General features: G+C 40.0%; 1 long non-coding RNA gene across 1 annotated transcript in view; it reads left to right on the top strand.

The window, feature by feature from the left end:
• Positions 1 to 13,341, top strand: part of LOC112984314 (uncharacterized) — a 57,951-nt gene extending 44,610 nt beyond the window's left edge. Inside the window, exons 5-6 of the long non-coding RNA XR_010391366.1 lie at positions 6,821 to 6,960; positions 13,270 to 13,341. This is a non-coding gene — a long non-coding RNA (uncharacterized LOC112984314). The remainder of the gene's footprint in view (positions 1 to 6,820; positions 6,961 to 13,269) is intronic.
• Positions 13,342 to 18,946: the final 5,605 nt, after the last annotated feature.

Below are 18,946 nucleotides of genomic sequence, written 5' to 3'. Positions count from 1 at the left end.
CTGCTCTGCCCGGGCAGGTGAGCAGGGAGCCAAGAGAGACAGGAGGCTGGGTCAAAAAAGCATTTTATGACAGATAGGTGAACAATTTCAGTTTTTCTTAGAGTAGGGACAGTTTCACAGATGCTGCAAGTTTCATGTCAGTGGTCTCCTTCCAGAATAAACTTTCACAGTTCATTTAGGGGAGCTTTATCAACAAGTGGAAAGCCACACATCACATCATTTGGAAGACAAAAAAGAGCATTAACCCTTCAAGACAATATTATGCATGTTTTGAAAAATCAGTGTATATACTGAATTGCAAAGATAGCTTATTTTTAAAGAAACTGAGTTCACAATGCATACGAATAGAAAGGTACTAAAAGAAATCTATTTTTATTTTATTTTCTTGCACCTCAACACAATTTTATTTTGTCCAGCCTCCACATTACCACTACTTCTCATTCTTGTCCATTCAGTATTGTGAAAAATGTGCTGGAATTTTTTTCCTGCTGGTGTGTCAGTGGGTTTTTCTGGCAAATTTTTGTAGCTTTACTTGAAGCAAAACATCCACTTTCATTCTTAGTCTCATAAAGAATCTTAGACCTATTTTTAGATTGATTTCAGAGAGAAAACTGTCCCTTTCAGCATTGGGTAAGAGCATACGCTATTACCTCATTGCTTTTCCTGTTTATAGTATCTGCTTACAAGATTAATCTCAAGATGCTTGCCAGTATTGCAGACATATGGCAAAAACCAAGAAATACTATAGATTAAAAAAAAAAGATAATAGGGTGGAAACTGTCACTCTGTTTCTGGCCCTAATTGAAACTGTTCATGTGTTGAGAGTACTGTATCTCTTGCTGGGCTGTACAGTGTTGCTGCTGTTTTCTTTTACTGACTTCCACAGATTTGCTCTCCCTTCCCTTGTTTTATCTCATTGTTTGGAAGGACTGTAACCTGTCTGTGGTTGAAGCAGTGTGATGTATGTGTACAGTGCTTAGCACAGCGAGGTTCTGATCATTTATTAGTACTTCTCTGTATCAGTGCTGAACGAATAGCTATAATAATGTGAAATGTTAGGAAGGCATACAAATGTTTGAGGTGGAAAGTGCTACCAAAACCAGTGGTATCATCAACAACGAGATTTGTAGTGAGAGAGGAACAGGAGGTACATGGTAAACAAGAAGATGGTATTTCCTAATATTGTTTATGGAGAATTTTAAACAGAGAGGCACATGTAAACTGGATTTTGAGTTTATAGCAGAGTCAGTAGCTGAGAAAGGGAGCAGAAACCTTCAATTCCAGGATTAGAAGAGGTAGTTTCTTAAGGCTGTAGGAGACAGAAAGGTTAGAGGATTCCAGCAGTCATCTAGGAGGCTGGTGGATGTGGACAAAGGGCTGCACAAACAGTGGGAGGCGAGCTTGTAGCCTTAGCAGACTACAAAACTGCGCGACCAACAGAGGGAAAGGTTCAGTTCTTTAGTTTAGGTGTTTATGGAGGACTATGACAAGGATGTTTCTCTTCCTCCTCCGAACACTGTTGCAAGCCTTTAATGCCCTCTTCTGCTTTGTGTCAGATATACATACCTTTTTCTCACGTATTTACATAAATGGAGCTTCACAGTCTCGCAGGTAAAGTGCACTGTTCATTATAAGGGTGGATATTATCCCAAAGTGCCCACAGCAGAGGTGGCGATCGTCAGGGGGACTCAGTTCTGTTTTCAGCTGAAAGCACTATGTTCAGTTTGGTTAACAGAAACACAGTGTGCTGAAGGGCTGGATGGGACTACTGGAGTAGGAGGCTTGTACCTGAAATTGATGTGTCAGAGAAACTAAGGATGACTTGGTATATTATTTCACCTAGTTTAGGGTGCGAAACTGAAAAAAGAATCAGAAAAATATGTTAGGAAGAAAAAAGCAGGCATATCTCATTCTAGCAATAGTAGAGGGTCATTCTTAGATGGTGACACAAAAATTATTTGTGATTCAGAAACCACAACAGTAGTGAAATATTTCTGTATAAAGCAATTATTGGATATTTGACAAAAGCAGGATGAATGCTTGTATAAGCAGAGGATTAAGAAAACACCTTCTAATCCTAAAGTAACTACAGAGAGTGTTAAACAGCATCAACTGCAAGATGTATGTTTCATTGGACTATGAATCATTTGCAAACAAAAGTTCTCAAAGAGTCAGCTGAAGAGATCTCTTGTCTCCAGATACTTAGTGTTACCAAATCTGAGAGTACTGATGATCATCCGTTTGTCATCTCCAGAAAGATTTAGTCTAGTTCTTGGTGCCAAAAAATCAATCTGACCAAACTTACTGACTTTATTGATTAAATTTATCATAAATTGAAAAGCCACCGACTTACGTATTGCTCCTGCAGGAGGGATAGTATGACAGTTGCTGCTACAAACACCATATTGACACCAATCATAATAGGAGGATATTCCATCAATCTAGGAAGCTTTACAGGTACATTTGAATCTCATTTGGAGGAAAACATTCAGGAATGCTAAGTAAAATGTATGCAGTTACAGGTAAAGAGTACTTACTTGCTGAGTATCAGTAAGATAATCTATTTATCCCTACTTTCTGGGACATTTAGCTCCAAGGAGCATTACAAATGTTGTGCCAATATGACATAAAAATACAAAACATTCCCGAAGTATGAATCCGCATTGTATTATTTGGCTCAAATATGAAATATTTTGCAGTTATAAAATGTATTAAAAAAACTTCCATGAAACTGGAAGAGTGCTGGTCTTTGTGCCAGGATTCAATGAGAAAACAAAGATGCAGACTAGTTTGCTTGACATAAATTTTGAGCAAGATCATAGAAAAGCATGGGAAAGATTCATCTGAGAAAGGATCAGAATATAATGTCAGCTGACATATTTTGATAGGAAATATTTATTTCAAAGAAAACTAACTTCATCTTTTGAGATTAAGAGTTCAGGTTAGATTTAATATATCTGCATAGATTTAATATACATAGACTTTTGTGAAGAGCTTTAGTATGCTGTGATATTCCAGATAATAACAGATATTTTAAAAAGTAAACAGACTTTTTACAAACAGTAAGGAGACATAAAGTTGATGGTGAACTAATGGGAAAATCTAAGAAAGTAGTTGTTGGGGAGAACTGCTATTAATTAGATGCATCTCTAGTAGGGTTTCACAGGAGTTTGTAGAAGGCCTAATACCACTATCATTTGCAATCTGAAAGTAAATATGAAATATTATGATAAATTTCTGTGATTAATGCAAAAAAGGTTGGAAAGTTAAAGAGCAAGGCATAAGAGAGAGCTAGATTGTTTGCTTGCTGGGCCCATTGCAACAAAATGCTTTTTTTTATAAAGGCAGCACTGAAGTTAATGCATCGTGGAGCAAGGAAGGTGAGCCAGACTAGATAATAGAGACATATCCTGGAAAGTGGTACCTCCCAAAATGATATGGGGGCAAGGGAGATGGAAGCAGGGCAATGATGTTTATGTAGAAGGCACTGGTGAGGTGGAAATCTGCATCCAGCTCTAGCATGTCTCTGCAAAAATGCTGAAAAATTGGAAAGAGTGAAGAATAGGATTCACAAAAAAGCTTGAGAGTTGGAGAAAATACTTTACTGCAAGACAGAAAGAAAGCTGAATGGAAGCAGAACTGGAGAATGAAATGGTGTTGGATGAAAATAGTCCATTAGGAGTTATCTTAGCAAGCATTTCTAAAACCACAAACCTGCAGTGTAGAGGACAGATACAGATCTGACGTAATGAAGGTATAATCTCCAAGCAGCTGAAATTTAGAGCCTAATTCTAAGTTAATGCAAGAAGGCGTGATTTCAGAAAAGGTAAAGGTGTTAAGTCTGACTGCACTCAGCCCTAGTTAGCTTTAACTCATTTATCTAACACTCTGATATCAGTGTTCTGGAATTTATTTTCTTCCTCAGTTGTAATTATCAATTATTACATGTTTGTTTCAATGACATCAGTTCTGTAGTCAGACAGGTTTGTGTGAAGAACTGTAAATACACATGGGAAGAGATCTCCTCCTCTATAGATAGGTTCAAATGTACATGCATGAGTCAGATAAAAACTGGAATGGTTACTTTCTGGATGGGGAATTGAAGCACAGAAGTTAAGGGTGCTTATACACTCCACAGTACAGGGTAATACAGAGCTAGTCACATCAGCATTATACAGTTTAGCCACAGCAGCACAAAGTACAGCTTTGCCAAGAAGCTGCGCAGATTAGCCCACGCTGAGCTCAGTGCTGGTAATTTCTTTCTGGTCCCTGGGCTGGCTTGAGGTATTTTTGTGGGTCAGGATCTGCAGTGGATATTTTTTCTAATTGACACATAGGCAAGACTTTCTGAAATCAGGGCAAACTAGGATGCGTGTGCAAGATAGGATTAGAACGCCTGGAGGGAAAGAGAAGAGGAATAGGACAGAAGTCTTGGCTTGCTTACAGGGAGAAGGGCAGAGGAGGGGTTGAAGAATGGCAGCCAGGGGAAAGTCCACAGTATTTCTTTTGGGGTTGGGATATTTCTAACCGCTAGTTTCCTCTTTCTTTGAACCATTGCTAAGTAATGCAAGAAATCAACAGTTGGCATTAGTGTTTCACTGATACTACCAAAAGCCAGCTCCCCCCACTTGCTTGCTGTCCTTTGCTTCTGCACGTTTTGAGAGTTCAGAGCACTTTTTTTTCCTTCTCTTATTACCAGCTCAGTTAGGAGTCACAGTCAGTGCTAAATGAATAACAACTTCACAACACTAGCAGAAAACTTTCTGCTTATGGCTGGAAGGACTGCTGCCTTCCCCAACAGGGGGGCTGTGCCCATTTTACCCGAAATAGCAGTGTGGGATCTTAAATCTTTGCTCCATGCCACCTTCAACCTGTTTGACTGAACTAGTCAGCATGCAATAATGAGGGACTGATATGGGAGCCGGACCCAAATTCCAGATGGATGTGTTACAGGGACAGGTCTGGGTCCCCAGGAGGACTGAGTGGAGACAAAGACAGAGTTAGTGATGGGAGGAGAGGGGAAGGAGAGGGGTTTTCGCATTCTGCCCCTGCTGACTTCCGCAGAGTTTGCCTTTGCTCAGTGCTTTGTTCAAATCAAACCAAGAGGCACATGACTGCTTTATGGCCCTGTGCTCCCATGTGACCAAGTAGAGTCAGGAACTGAAAATAAACATCCTCTATCTTCTCCATTGTATTGCTTCTCCTTATCATATGGGTGGTGTAAGCATAACCTACGGGTGTGACACATACCACTTGTAGCTGGTGGATATTCTGCTGATCCTGCACAGGAAAGGGAGGGATAACCTTGTGATTAAAGTGTAGGGCTTGAAATCATCAGTCCTCCTGAACTTTATGCCTGTGCCCATTGATTCTGGGCGTGGCTTTGGGCAAATCACCCAGTGGCTTGTGCCTTAGGCTCCCTCCCAGTAAAATTAACAGAAATATTTTATGAGAGTAGATCAAGGTTCATTTAATGCTAATATTGTCTTTGATATCCTGCAAAAGCATTACAGCTAAGTTGTTGTATATTCATGCCAATAACTTGAAAAATATTCTTTTGTGGTTTGAAGTCCTCCTATTAGTATAAAAAAGAGGAATCCAGGCAAATATACTTGCTTTTGAAAAATTTGTTTCAGCTTACCCAGAAAAATATTAATGGTAGGTTTAATTTAGTTGAACTAATGTGAAACACTTCTGTCATCTGTACAGCAGAGGTCACTGTTGCATTATTTGGATAAATGCTGTTGCAGTGTGGCTGATAGGCCTGCCTGAAAGGATTTCCAATTCACAGGAAATCTTGCGATTTTAAGCAAATAAACATTTCCCTGAAATTGTTGTCTCCTGGAAACATGGAGAAAAGCAATAGATGAGCTATATACACAAAACATACTTCCAGGATTCTGCAGCTGCAGCTGTTTGTAAAGTTTACATTCTTGACAGTTTCATCTGGACTAGCAGGAAGCTCAGACAGATATATATACGTGTGTGTGTGTGTGTGTGTATATATATATATATATATATATATGTACACACACACAGGGCGCTATTTTCACATAATGTCATCTTTTGCTGTTAGTAGCACCCATGCAGGTCTGTTTTGGAGATATGGATTTGAGGCGTGTCTGAAAGTCTGTCATGAAAGGATGATATTGGGGGGAGTTGGTAAAGAGGGAAAGAGACCCAACTCTGGAATACCTGATCAGGAGCGTAGGCACGAATTCAGGCAAACCTGTCTTGGATTTGATGAAAATTCATCATACCTGAGGTTCTTGAATCATTTTAGGTTTAACACATTAGCATTTTCAGATACAGCCAAACTATATCTAATCCATTTTCTATGGAGAAAATATTTAGCCAAAAGGTATTTATGTAATAGCAAATGTAAACTGGGAGATCATCAGTCTTCTTTTCCAAGGATTCGGGTGTTTTCAGACAGGTGTCATAGGCAGGTCTGTGTTCACAAATTAATTGTATTTGCTCTATTCTATTTACAAATCCACAACGGCAGTAAATGAGACAAGCAAAGCAGTTCAGGGCAAGCTGGTGATAGTCTTTCGAGCAACATACAAAATAAAATATTAATAAAGAAACAAACATAATATCTCATACAACTTTAACATCCCACTCAGTTTTTCATATGAAATTTGCTTATTGTGAATGAATAAAGCAAAAGGCCCTCTTTCTCAATAAGTGACTAAAGTATCAATTAATGGGATAATAAAGAACAGCTAAGGTACTGTAAATTTACAGTTCAGTTATTCCTTTGTGTGTTATGCCTTAAAAATAGTTACCTATTTCACACCATTGATCATTTTTTTAGGTGCCTGCAACATTTCAGCACCATTTTGAAGTCAGGTGGAATGGAGTGAATCCAAAATGTGAGGCGAGATATGGTGACGTTGACTCATTAGTCCCAGGCATCCCCAGGTCCCCCCCCAGGTTTTCAGGATGCTTGCCAAGGTGAGAAATAACTCTACCCCAGCAAAGTTTTACCCTATGCAGACTCTTAGGCATGGAATAAAGATGAAGAAATGTAGTATTGCCTGACATTTTCTTCCTATTTAAATGGAAAGTTTCATTAGTAACTGTAGATTCAAACCTGTAAATCAGTATTTTTATGCAGTCTTAAAAAAGTAAGTGACTCTTTTGTGCCTCAGTAATTCTGGAGTGTTATCAGGGCTCATTTTTTAATTTTGTTATGGTTTTAGAAAGTGGTTTGAAATGTTCTTCATGCTCTTCCTCAATAGAAAAGTGCCATGACTGGCCTTTGTCCATTAAAAGAAACAAGAATGAAAGCACAGCACCAGGTCTCTCTGTTCTTGGGCATAATCCTGTAAGAGCAGCAATCAAGGAATAAGCAAAGAAAGAAAACAGGGGACTGTTGATTATAATTTTGAAGATATTAAAGACTGCTTTGCAGTCAGTCAGGATGCACAGACCTAGGAGAAAGAAAGGGTGAGGCTCCAGTGGTCTGAGAAAGCCTGCCAAAAGCAAAGCACAGGTGCAAGGAAGAAGAGTTTTTGTACTCTTCTTTGTTCCTGTCAGAGAGCAATGTGGAGAGGGTTTAAGATCAGAATTCAGGCTAAGAAAGACCTAAGGAGCAGAGCCTCACTGAAATGAAATAGTTTCCCCTCTGCCAAACAGCTAGCAGGATCAAGGTCCAAACCATTTTTGAACATTTACCTGGAAATTATCTGTAATCACAACTGAGCCAGGTTAGTATCAAGATAAACTTTTTATGTTTATGTTACATAGTGCTGAGCACTCTGCCTCCAATCTAGTAGGTTATTTACATGTGCCCTTAACTTCATCTGCCCATGCAGTGCAGGAGAATTACCTGCTTGCGTTCAGGAGGTGCCTTGTTAGACCAGGACCAGAGCTCTGGAGACGAGGCAAGACTAAATCTACTCTGGGCCTTTCTGCATCCCGTGTTCAGTTCATCAAGCAAGGCAGTCTTCATGTGACTGAATGTTAACCATCGCTACAGATTTTTAGGCCAAATTTTTCAGCAGGAATTTCTGGATTATTGTATCCTTAGCTGTTCATTTCAAGACAAGCTGAAAGTTCTCTTTTCTTTGTGGCTCTCATCTTGTAGCTCTATTTGGTGTTGTGAACCTTCAGGCTCTCTGAAAAGCTAGTCCAAGCTATTTCTCAAACTGAGCTACAAACAAAATGGAGGAAAGTTTAAACAGTACCCTCTAATGAAAACGTGGACCTGCCTATACTGGCTGCAGTTCTGCTGTGGATACTAAGGGCTGACCTCCAGTCATTATGAAACCCATTGAGTTCAGTGCTAGCTGAACATTTGCAAAGCAGGACTGAATATGGATTCCATTAATAAGAACTTCATACATGGAGCTTGTATAACTGTCTGCTCCTTGGAAGTTCACCAGATTTTAGATTTTTGCATATTATGATCACACATCAGTGCTGGCACGAGGAAAAAATTCCTACAGTTAATAAACATAACTAAACTGTCCCAGGAAATCTTAACATGAGCACTCTTTGTTTTCCAAAGAGGTTTTGGCACTTGTCCCTGGCATTAAGAGTCCTTTATATTGTTATGTTATAGTCTTTTCTGTTCCTATTTAAGAAACTAAGCACCTTGGTAAATTCCCACCTGATATTGTCATGCAAGAACTGTGGAATCCTTTATATAACTGTCCTTCAGTTATGCAAGGCAAGATTCCTTAAAACCATTAGCAGCACAGGCGGGAGAGCAGCAATTACAGGGTGACATTTAGTCAAGAATGGAAATAAGTACAAAAACCGGCTGGTGTTTTCAAGTGAGTTGTACCAGAGATGTGCTGCAATCATGGTTTCAGTTAGTCAGGAATGTCTGGATCAGATTAAGTGTCCAGCTGTCTGCAATACCGACAGTGCAAAGCAATGGAGGGATGAACTTTTCAGAAGCATCCAAGTGACTTATATGCTTTCAGAAATTTTCCCAGAAACTTTTGTGAGTATAGGAATAATTTGAGCTATAAAAGATTATTAGATCTTTTTTTTAAAAAAGAAAGCATTGCTTTAATATTTTAGTTAGTTCTTTAATAAATAAAGCAAAAAAATTTGGACAATTTCCTAAGGCAGTAGCTGTTCTCACCAAAGTTTACAGTGAACACTCAGTCAAGAGTGGTACTTCATCCTCATGTTCCCTGACTGTGATGACATACTGTTTCAAAACCTCGTGCTCCCTTGACTCCTGCGAATTCCTGGATGTCTGTTATGCATCCTTCTGTTCATTCCCCTCAGTCTGTCTTCGAGAGTTCTTCCAAATCCTCTCTCCAGTTTTCTGTATGTGGGAAACCCAAATGCCTCTATTTGTTCACTTCTTCTGCCACATTTTCTCTATGATTCATCTTATTTGCAAACATAAAATTATTTGTCAACACTTACTGAGGACTAACAGATCTACCTTTTTATTCCTGTCCTTTATCCAGATGAGAACCTTAACTAAAACTTACTCATGGATAATTTAACATTGTGTTAAATTCAGCATGGCTAAACCAGAGCTCATAACCTTCTTCCTACTTCAGCAAATCTTTTTTTAAATCTAAATCCCTGGGGAAATCATTCTGTTCTGCTTGTCACAGAGCTCACTTTGAGTTTACACCTGTCTGTAGATTCTCTCACTTAAAGTCTTCCTAATTCTTGCTGCAGGACAAATGCAAGATACAAACTTTCACGAAGATTCTCATCTTGTGATTGAATTTCCTTAGCCTGAGAAATTTTCCTACTTTTCATGATGAAAGTAGTTGTGCCCTTCCATACATGTCTGGATTGCTATTTCATTTAAAGTCCTCCTAGCCTATTATTTTGACTCATGTCTCTTTTTATGGTTCTTCCTACTAGCTCCCTATTCTCTTTTCCTGTTGGTACCCAACCGATGTCAGCTTCAGTAATAAGGCAAAAACAGCAGGATGCAGAACCAAACTAAGAAGCTCTAGTAGATGTATACTGGGTCTGCTGTTTCTTCCACTGTAGCTGTCTTGGGACTGACATAGAGTGGGCCCAGTGAACCATGACACCTTGCCAATTTTCTCAAGCCTGACTTGTCTGTAGAAAGGTCAGAGAACTGCTTGCTTGCCTTCATTTCCAGATCCATCTCTGCTTGACCTATCATCCTTTATAACCTACTTTTGAAAACTGTCAAACAAATGCCCCAGTGTTTTCCCTCCAGCTGCTCTCCATGCTTGAAAATAATTGTTTCTGTAAGACTGTATAGGCACTGAGGATGTGCCTTACAACTGACAAAAAAATACCAACACTCAAAGCTTACAGAACCTGGTACTTCTTTCTATTAATGTCCAAATCTGATCGCCTCTTGTTCAGCAAATACAACTGATGCTCAAAATGAAAGAAAGTGATTATTCTGTAACAATCATAATCAGTGCAAACAACTGGAAGTTTACTGAAGCCTCCGTGAGGCGCTGCTGTGTCTCACCGCAATTTTGAATGTTGCTGTCACTTGGTTACCAAGTTATTACTCATCACAACATTATCACAAGTGTGTGATGATAGCTTATTTGCAGGAGTTACCAGGATACTGACACCAGTGTCACCTGTGTAAAGGACAGTCCCTTGACCGCAAGCCTGACAAGTCCAGGGGAGGAAATTTGTTATTATTAGAAGCAGCAATATAGTCAAAATCAGTAGAAAATATCCATTCCCTGTAATTTGATCATGGCACTTCACATTTCCCAGAAAATAATGTTGAGAGCAGTCTGAGGAATGGTCTATCCCCATGATCCAAGACAAGATCAGTAAATTTGTCTTCTATTGAAAATGTTTTTTGAACCAGGTTTGGAAATCCTCTTTGATAGGATTCTCTAAAATCTAAGGCAGTTTGTTCCAGGCCATCTATTATACAGGTTCACTCCACTTTCTGAGAAGGTTTTCCCAAACGCACTTAATTCTTCCTTGCTGCAATTTTACAGCACTGCTTACCCTATCTGCCCTGTGCTAGACATAACTGCAACAGTCCTATGTATTTGGGGTTCATTACCTTGCCTCAGCCCCTTCTCTGGATTCAGGAATCCCAAATCTCCCAGTCTTTGTGGGTCACAGATTTGCACTTTTGTCTTCTTTCCTACTGAACTACACTATCTGCTGTATATTCATTATTTAGAAAAAGTGTATGGGTTGGTTCTTGGAATTGAAAATGAAACACTGTTTGAGTCCTCTTCTGGTTTCTGGGTAGACTCTGGACAGGATCTGAAGGCAGCTTTCAGAAACCATAAGAAATTATGGTACGGAAATTCTTGGGGAGGTTTGGACATCATTACATTATTTTCAGTCTGCAGTAAGCATACCCTGACTATTCCAGATCACTGATGTCATTTAGAGCAGAATCTGACCTTTGTTTTTATTCCCGTTGGAAGTGTTTTTTGTTGTTTTGTTGTTTTGTTTTTTTTTTTGAAACCAGCATATACTTAAATCTTTGTGGTATTCTGTGCATCAGATCAGGTGGTGAAAAAGAGTCTGCACTAGCATTGTTGCTAAGATCACTTGTATATTTAATCTACTTTAATCAATCCCTATTTTAACCCTCTATTTGACCTTAAACTGGGCTAGGTTCTAGCAAAACTCTTCACTCAAAAAAAAAAAAAAAAAAAAAAAAAAAAAAAAAAAGCCAGGGAAAATATCAGTTGAAAACAGAATCACAAAATTGTTGAGGTTGGAAGGGACCTTTAAAGATCATGAAGTCCAGCCCTCCTGCTCAAGCTGAGTCACTTACAGCAGGATGCCCAGGACCATGTCCAGACAGCTCTTGAATATCTGCAAGGATGGAGACTCTACAACCTCTCTGGACAACCTGCTCCAGTGCTATGTCACCCTTGCAGTAAAGAAGTTTTTCCTCATGTTCAGGCAGAACTGCCTGTGCTTCAGTTTGTGCCTGTTACCTGTCAGGCTATCGCTGGGCATGAAAAGAGCCTAGCCCCATCCTTTTTTACACCCTCTCTTCAGATACTTAAACACATTTATAAGATTCCCCCCCCCCCCCCCCCCCCCCAGTCTTCTCTTCTCCAGGCTGAAGAGTCCCAGCTCTTGCAGCCTTTCCCTCGTAGGAGAGATGCTCCAGTCCCTTCATCTTAGCCCTTCACTGCACTCACTCCAGTAGCTCCATGTCTCTTGCACTGGGGGGCCCAGCACTGGACACAGTACTCCATGTGCTGCCTCACCAGGGCTGAGCAGAGGGGGAGGATCCCCTCCCTTGACCTGCTAGGAACACTAGCATCTGAAAAAGAGCATGAGAACTAACCAGAAGTTTCCTACATTCTATTTACTAGCACAGCTTAGTCAAAAGTAGAACAATAAAATGTGAAAGAAGGATGAAAATTAAATACTATAGCATCCTTGTGGTAACATGCTGGCAGTTTGTCTTTAAACAAGCTTTGGCTAGAGCCAAGTTCCTGTGTAGATATACGATTGTATCATGCACAGTGCTTGCTCTAAGGCTAATGTGTACAGACGGCCAGTGACACTGGTGACACCAGTGTATATGCTGAAATCCTCCCTGCATTTATGAGGAGAGGCAGTGACATTTCTCTTTCGCTAAAAGGAACGTGTGCGTTCTAATATTTTACAGTTAAACAAACCTGAGAAAGGGATTAGCAGTGCTTCATAGGCCTTGCATGAAGGCTTCTAACTTTGATATCTCCTGTCAGAAAGAGAGAGGATTGAACTCATGGAGACATTTCCACTGATTTCTCCCCTAGAGATCCGAGACAAGATTTGCTACAATCTGAGTCCCTGTAAAAAGGCAGTAGCCAATATAAGTAAATGGTTGTGGCCTGAGAGCTGCTAAAAGTGAAGCAGGAGAAAAACAGATTTGTGATGTATCATTTTAATATTTAAGTACATAATTAATATTGAAATTGATGCTTACCTGTGCCCACAGCCTGGATTGATATGAATAGTTTGTATCAGCCACTTTCAATATGAATGTTTATCCCTGTATTATCCCTACTTTCCCTCAAGCTGAGATGAAAAATCATGAAATGACAAATGTGAACACTTGGTCATCTCAAAAGAAATGGAGGAGTTTCTACAGGAAGGCTCATAAACTGCCACTTTAGAGAGCTATCTATACACTGGTTTCCACAAAGTTTAATAGACTTGCAAATGGCAGCTCTAACTAATTCATATGTTTAATTTGCGATTGGAGTGTTACACAGCAAGGACAATCAAGGTATTCCTAATAAGAATTAAGGAACAATTGACATGCATATCCATCCATATACTAAAATCTTTGCTTTATATTTATAGCAGAATGGAGCTGCTTACCAGATTTGCCTATCCAAAAGGCTTCTAATCTTCGGCAGAAATGTACAGTCATCCCACAGGTATGGTTGTTATGACAAGCTGATTTCATGAAAAACTGCTCAAGTGTGAGACAAGGGTGCCCTACCTGACAGGTGTTCATTGTTCTCAGTAACAGTGTCTGTTTCTCTTTGGCAGTAGGAATTACACATTTTTACCTTTCAGTATTCTGTGTATTATCTATATCAGAACCCTTTTTTAAGCAAAAAAATCTGCCTGTTACAACTAGGAAAATTCATCGTCCATCTTACTAGCACATATTTTGAAAGCAAAAGAATGCACCAGCTTTAAGTAGCTCTACTTCATTTTTCTAATACGTGATCTTTGCAGTATTCCCAGTCTTCTGTTGCTGATTTAAGCCCATCCTGAACAACCTCCAAGTGTCAAGATACTGTTTGTGTCTTAAAACCTCCCATTTCCCTTGAGTCTCCTCACTTGTTTGTCTTATCTTAACTACAGCCTGAGCCTGCAGGGTCCCAAGCTACTCATAGTTCAGACTGCAGTGAACTGGAAGCAGCAGTAACAAACTGCCTCTATGGGCAGGTTTAAGCTACTTTGGACAGGTTTATTTTTAGTTTGCCCACTGTCACCAAAACACTACATATTTTAATACAAGCCAGGATAATTTTTAAGCATAGGCAACGCATCTACAGCATGCAAAACACATCCCTAATCTTTTCCTGGACCAAAGAGGGCAGAATGTGGGAGTTATCTGGGGTTACAGAACACTGTCCCTTTGTATCTTTATGTGTCAACTTGCAGAAAGCAATTGAATTATAATGGTATAAATGTATTACTGTTGGAAGGAGTTTTTTTAAAAAAAAAGCTTATGAAGATGAGAATTAGAATAACATACAGAATGAAAGATTACCTCTTTCACAGTCACATGCCCATTTTGGCCACAGTTTGTGACACAGACTATTAGTTCCATACATATTACAAATAAGTGATTTTAGTGACACTGAGAATTCATTTTAAAGTTTACATTGTACATTAGCAGAGAGACACACAAACTGAGCAATACAGACTCATAGTAATTTAAAAGTTCCCCAAAGGCTCTAGAAACTGCAGTCTGTTCTTCTGATTTCAGCTTATTCATTGGACAATTACTTCCCCTCAGAAGCCATCAGCAGGTATGTACCTTGGCTAGCTAGAAATGTCATTATATAGATGAGACTCCATTGAAGAGTCCCAGCTACTGCCTTTGCTCCAGCAACAAGCAGATAAACAGTGACCCAGTTGAGGTGTTTCTCATTAACTTACTTCTCTGGCTGCTGAAGTTCCATAGTGGGATTTGTGGCTGCATCTTTTTCCCCTGATCCCCCTTCATTTGGCTGGGGTTCATTCTTTTTTGTCTCAGCCCCTTTGAAAGGGAACTTTCTGTATACTTTACTCACCAAGCAGGCTGTTAGGGAGCAGCAAGAGCAGGCTGCTCTGCCTGGACAGGTGAGCAGGGAGCCGAGGGGGACAGCAGGCAGGAGTAGTGCTTTTACTGCTGTGGGCTGCAGTCTACAGTACCTGAACCAGGGAGCAGAGCAGGTCTGAGGAGCATCACAGAAGCCTCAAGCAATGAGGCAGGTCTGAAGGCAAGCCCAGATCAGCAAAATACCAGGCTAAGCCTAAACATAACTACACTACAGCTCAGACAAGGATGAAGAGCCAGGGCCTGGGCTTAAATACAGTTCCTGGGCCGGAAGGCAGACAGTGTGTGGGTGGAGGCCTCAGATGAGGCTGATCAGGGCGATTAGGGCCTCTTGGTACTGTCAGGCATATTCCAGCAGGTAGAAAGAAAGAAAAAAAATAAGCACAAATAAGATTTTTCTTCTGTAAGTGGAAGTCATATGTTTAACAATGAGAAGAGAGGAGAAGCAGATCAGACCAGAATGCCAGGAAAGCTTTGTACAAGGGGGATTTGTTATTTGGACTGTTCCAAGGACACATAGTTATGGAATGCCTTGGAACAAGAAACCCAAGGTTGTTTTTTTTTTTTTTTCCCCCCGCGTCCTGTTATCTAACACTGGCTTGGATAGACAGACTTAAGTTACTTTTCTCACTACTTAAATTTCTGCAGGTAGCTTTTTTCTCCTCTTTGTTTCATTCTTCCAACATCAGTATATTGTTACCAGTAAGTTTTCAACTCAGCTCTGCATATCCTTTATTTGGACACTGCTATTATAAAATAGTGATGTCAAAGAGAGCACAGTCATTGTTATTTAGCACACTAATCTCGGGTGTATTTTAGCTTCCAGTACAGTAAATATTTATTGGACAGTAAATAAAATTCCTTAGTAAGTGGACCTTTGCGAAGAGGAGGATGAAGAAAGATAGAGGAGCCAGTCGGAGCTGAGACAAGCATGTCAGTTAAAGTTGTTTAAATGTTTGCATGCTGTGGGAAAACAGCTCCTTCATCTGATGGATTTCATTGTTGACAAAATGCTTGCATGCTTCTTTAAAGGGACTGTCTTATTCAGAATGAATGTAAAGATTCTTCTGTATCAAAAGTCCATGATTTCACTGGTCACTGGAAGGTACAAATACATCTCCATATAACACTGTGCTCAAGTTAATAGACTAGAAGTAAAAGAAAGTGATTACTGATTTCACCAAAACAGCCAGTGATGTAAAGGCAGAGATCATTTTAAAGCATGATGGAGACAACAGTAAATATACAGCATTGCTACCATGTGAAGAAAGGTCACTTAAACTTATTTGAACCCAGATTAGACACAGCCATTCTCAGACTAACTTGTTTGTTTTCCATTTGTATTGAAACATGTGCCTGGCAGCAGCGCTGTTCTATGAATCATGGGGGAAAATCCAGTGGAAAGAAGTTATCTACATGAAGCCCTTTCTGTCTATAACACTGGCATTATGATATAAGTGAGAGAGTGAAACTATTTTTCTCTCTGCTGAGGTAAAGTGAATGTATAAATCTTGTCTAAGAAACCTTTTCTATCTACTCTGCATAAAAATGAATAGAATTTTTTGGTTCCCCAAGAATTTTTTTTCTTTATGCTCTTCTGTTTCGTTTTTTGAAGGTAGGCAGAGATCTTAGCTTGTCTGAAGATGTTCTGAGGGAGCTGAAGGAGTGTTCTTGTTGTGGGTATGCTATCGTACAGCTGAGAGCAGAGAACTGTGAATCAGTAGTATACTGTATGTCTTCAAAAATAGTCAAAGTTTCACTAATCACTCCATGACAGCTTGCTTTCAGAGTAGACACAGGATATAAACACATTGCTGAAGTAGAAGCTAGCTCAGGTTGGGTAAAGTTCATGTATATTGAAAAAGAACTTCCAGTCAGGAAGCCTTTGTTTTATTTTTTCAAGTTTTATTATTAAAGACAAATAATACAGCAAGTAATCACTGTGGATATGGAGGTTGAGAGAAGATACCTTTCACGCTGAGTTGAGGTAGAAAGCATTTCTTAACAATGGATTTACAGCCTATTTAAAGGTCAGAAGAACAAAGAAGAGTTTAAAAGGGCAGAAAAGTCCCTGAAGGTAGAGATATATATCTGAGATGTTTGGGTCTGAGACTGAATGCGTGTGAGAAAGCTTTGCTTTGGAAGCCAGGCTGTGCGAGCTGCTGTCTGCTGTGTACTTCCCCTGGCACCAGTTAAAGTCTCTGTGAAGATCAGCACTGCTGCTACCACTCCTAATTTTCCCCCTTGTTTTTCACTGCTGGAAGAAGGGTGATTTCTGGAGGCACCAGTGGGATCATAGGGCCTTAGGAATTAACAGTGCTGGAAGGGATGGAGAGGGTCAGACAAGGTGGTAGGCAACAGCTCACCCTCACATGAGGCTTCAGGCGTTTTCTTTCCCTTGAGAATAACGGAGCTCTTAGTCTTTGGTAGCCTTGTCATGTGCTCTCTGCAACTGCTTTGCCTAGAGGACGCATTAGTGAGAAACTCATGGGAACTTTATTTTGTGTGTTTTATTACAGGAAGCTACAGAGCTAAATTCAGTCCCCTTTTGTTCAGAGAATAGTAAAATGTTCTGGAATGCAAAACAGGCTAATTTTCTGCTTTTCTGTTAGGAGTGTGATGTGAAGAGATAGTAAATGCTAACCTGCTATTTACAGCAAATATGCACTAGCTCCCGTGATACTGTAAATCTATTACCTGTCCCCAGAGTCTAGATTTCCCTTTTGATTTTTGTGAATCAGAGCTGCTAGTGTCAAAGTTCTGTTTTCTTTCTTTCTTTTTTTTTTTTTAACCAGAAATAATAGAGATTATACTGGTCAGAACACTGGTAGGAAAGCAGAAAGGACTGAACAGAGATCCATGCAAAAAAAAAAGTGACACTATGTTTTATTAACATTGGATGAACATGGGATAAACTGATCTTTATGCATACTGTCATAGCCAATTTTTTCCAGTAGATCCAGAGCTGTTTTGAAGGCAGTTCATTCTGGTTTGGTTGAATTGAATGCTAAAAATCAGAAGTTGTTCCCAAACCCACCTCCAGCATGCTCCGATGTCGTTATTCCTTTAATAATTCCTGTTACTCTTGAGAAGCATGTTGTCTGTATTTTGCTCAAGGGACAACACAACACTCACTTTCACACTGCTAAAAACCAAATTTTTTTCATGCTAGGCAATTTTCAAGGATTGTTGCTCAAGAAGATGCATACTATCCTTTTATTCTTACACAACATTTCTCCCATTTGGGAAAAAGAAACTTTTAAATATTTTTTTTTGCCAAAACAGAAAGCTCAAGAAGGTTTACAAAATTAGAGCTTCATTTAATATACTGAGGTATGATCCAGATTACTGAAGTTAATGGAAAGACTTACGCTGATTTCACTGGCACTTCAATTAGGACCTGAGACCCCAACTTAGATGCTGGTCACTTCCCATGCATTTATAGAATTGCATATATTACGATAGATTAGATATTATGATAGAATTGTATACATATGTAATTACCAAAACTTTAGGGTGAACAGTAGTGTTTATGAGCAGTTCAGACTAACACCACAGGGATGGAAATTGCCTATTTATCCATACAGCAAGCAGCAAGAGGAGGAAAAATTAGCCATGTCTGCTGAATGTGCTTATTTCTGATGTGGACAGATGAGTTTCAGAATAGCAGTGTTGTCGTATTGACATGATTCAGTTCTTGACTCCCGTGGATAGACTAATAGAAGAGTTGCTGGGACTTATTTTTGTAATTGTCAGGGGCCTGGGGGCACATATGGCCCTGACCAGCCTCACCTGGTGTCTCCACCCCACACCTCCTCCCCATAGGCCCGGGAGCCTCATTTAAGCTCAGCCCTGGGCCCTTAGGCCTAACCTGAACTGTGCTGTAGGAGTGCTGGTCTTTGTATTGGTGCTTGGCCGGAGCCCTGGTTACCTGTGGCTTGACTTCCTGGTTTGGCCTTGGTCCTGCCTCGTCACCACAGACCTGCTGGGCAGTCCCCGGGCTCATCCCAACCTGTCAGTTGACTTCTTGGTTTGACCTCAGACTTGCTTTGCTGCTATGGACTCTTCTGGAGATCTGGACTCTTGGATGAATCTATGTACTGCCCTTGGGGCTGCCTTGCTCGGGGGTGGTGGGATGGGGCTGCGGCTGGCCCCTGCCCTACCAGCAGTGCTACTGTGCTCTGCTTCCTGTCATTAAGG

This window comes from Dromaius novaehollandiae, chromosome 13 (assembly GCF_036370855.1).
Source record: "Dromaius novaehollandiae isolate bDroNov1 chromosome 13, bDroNov1.hap1, whole genome shotgun sequence".
NCBI lineage: Eukaryota > Metazoa > Chordata > Aves > Casuariiformes > Dromaiidae > Dromaius > Dromaius novaehollandiae.
This window is presented reverse-complemented; position numbering and strand designations above follow the sequence as displayed.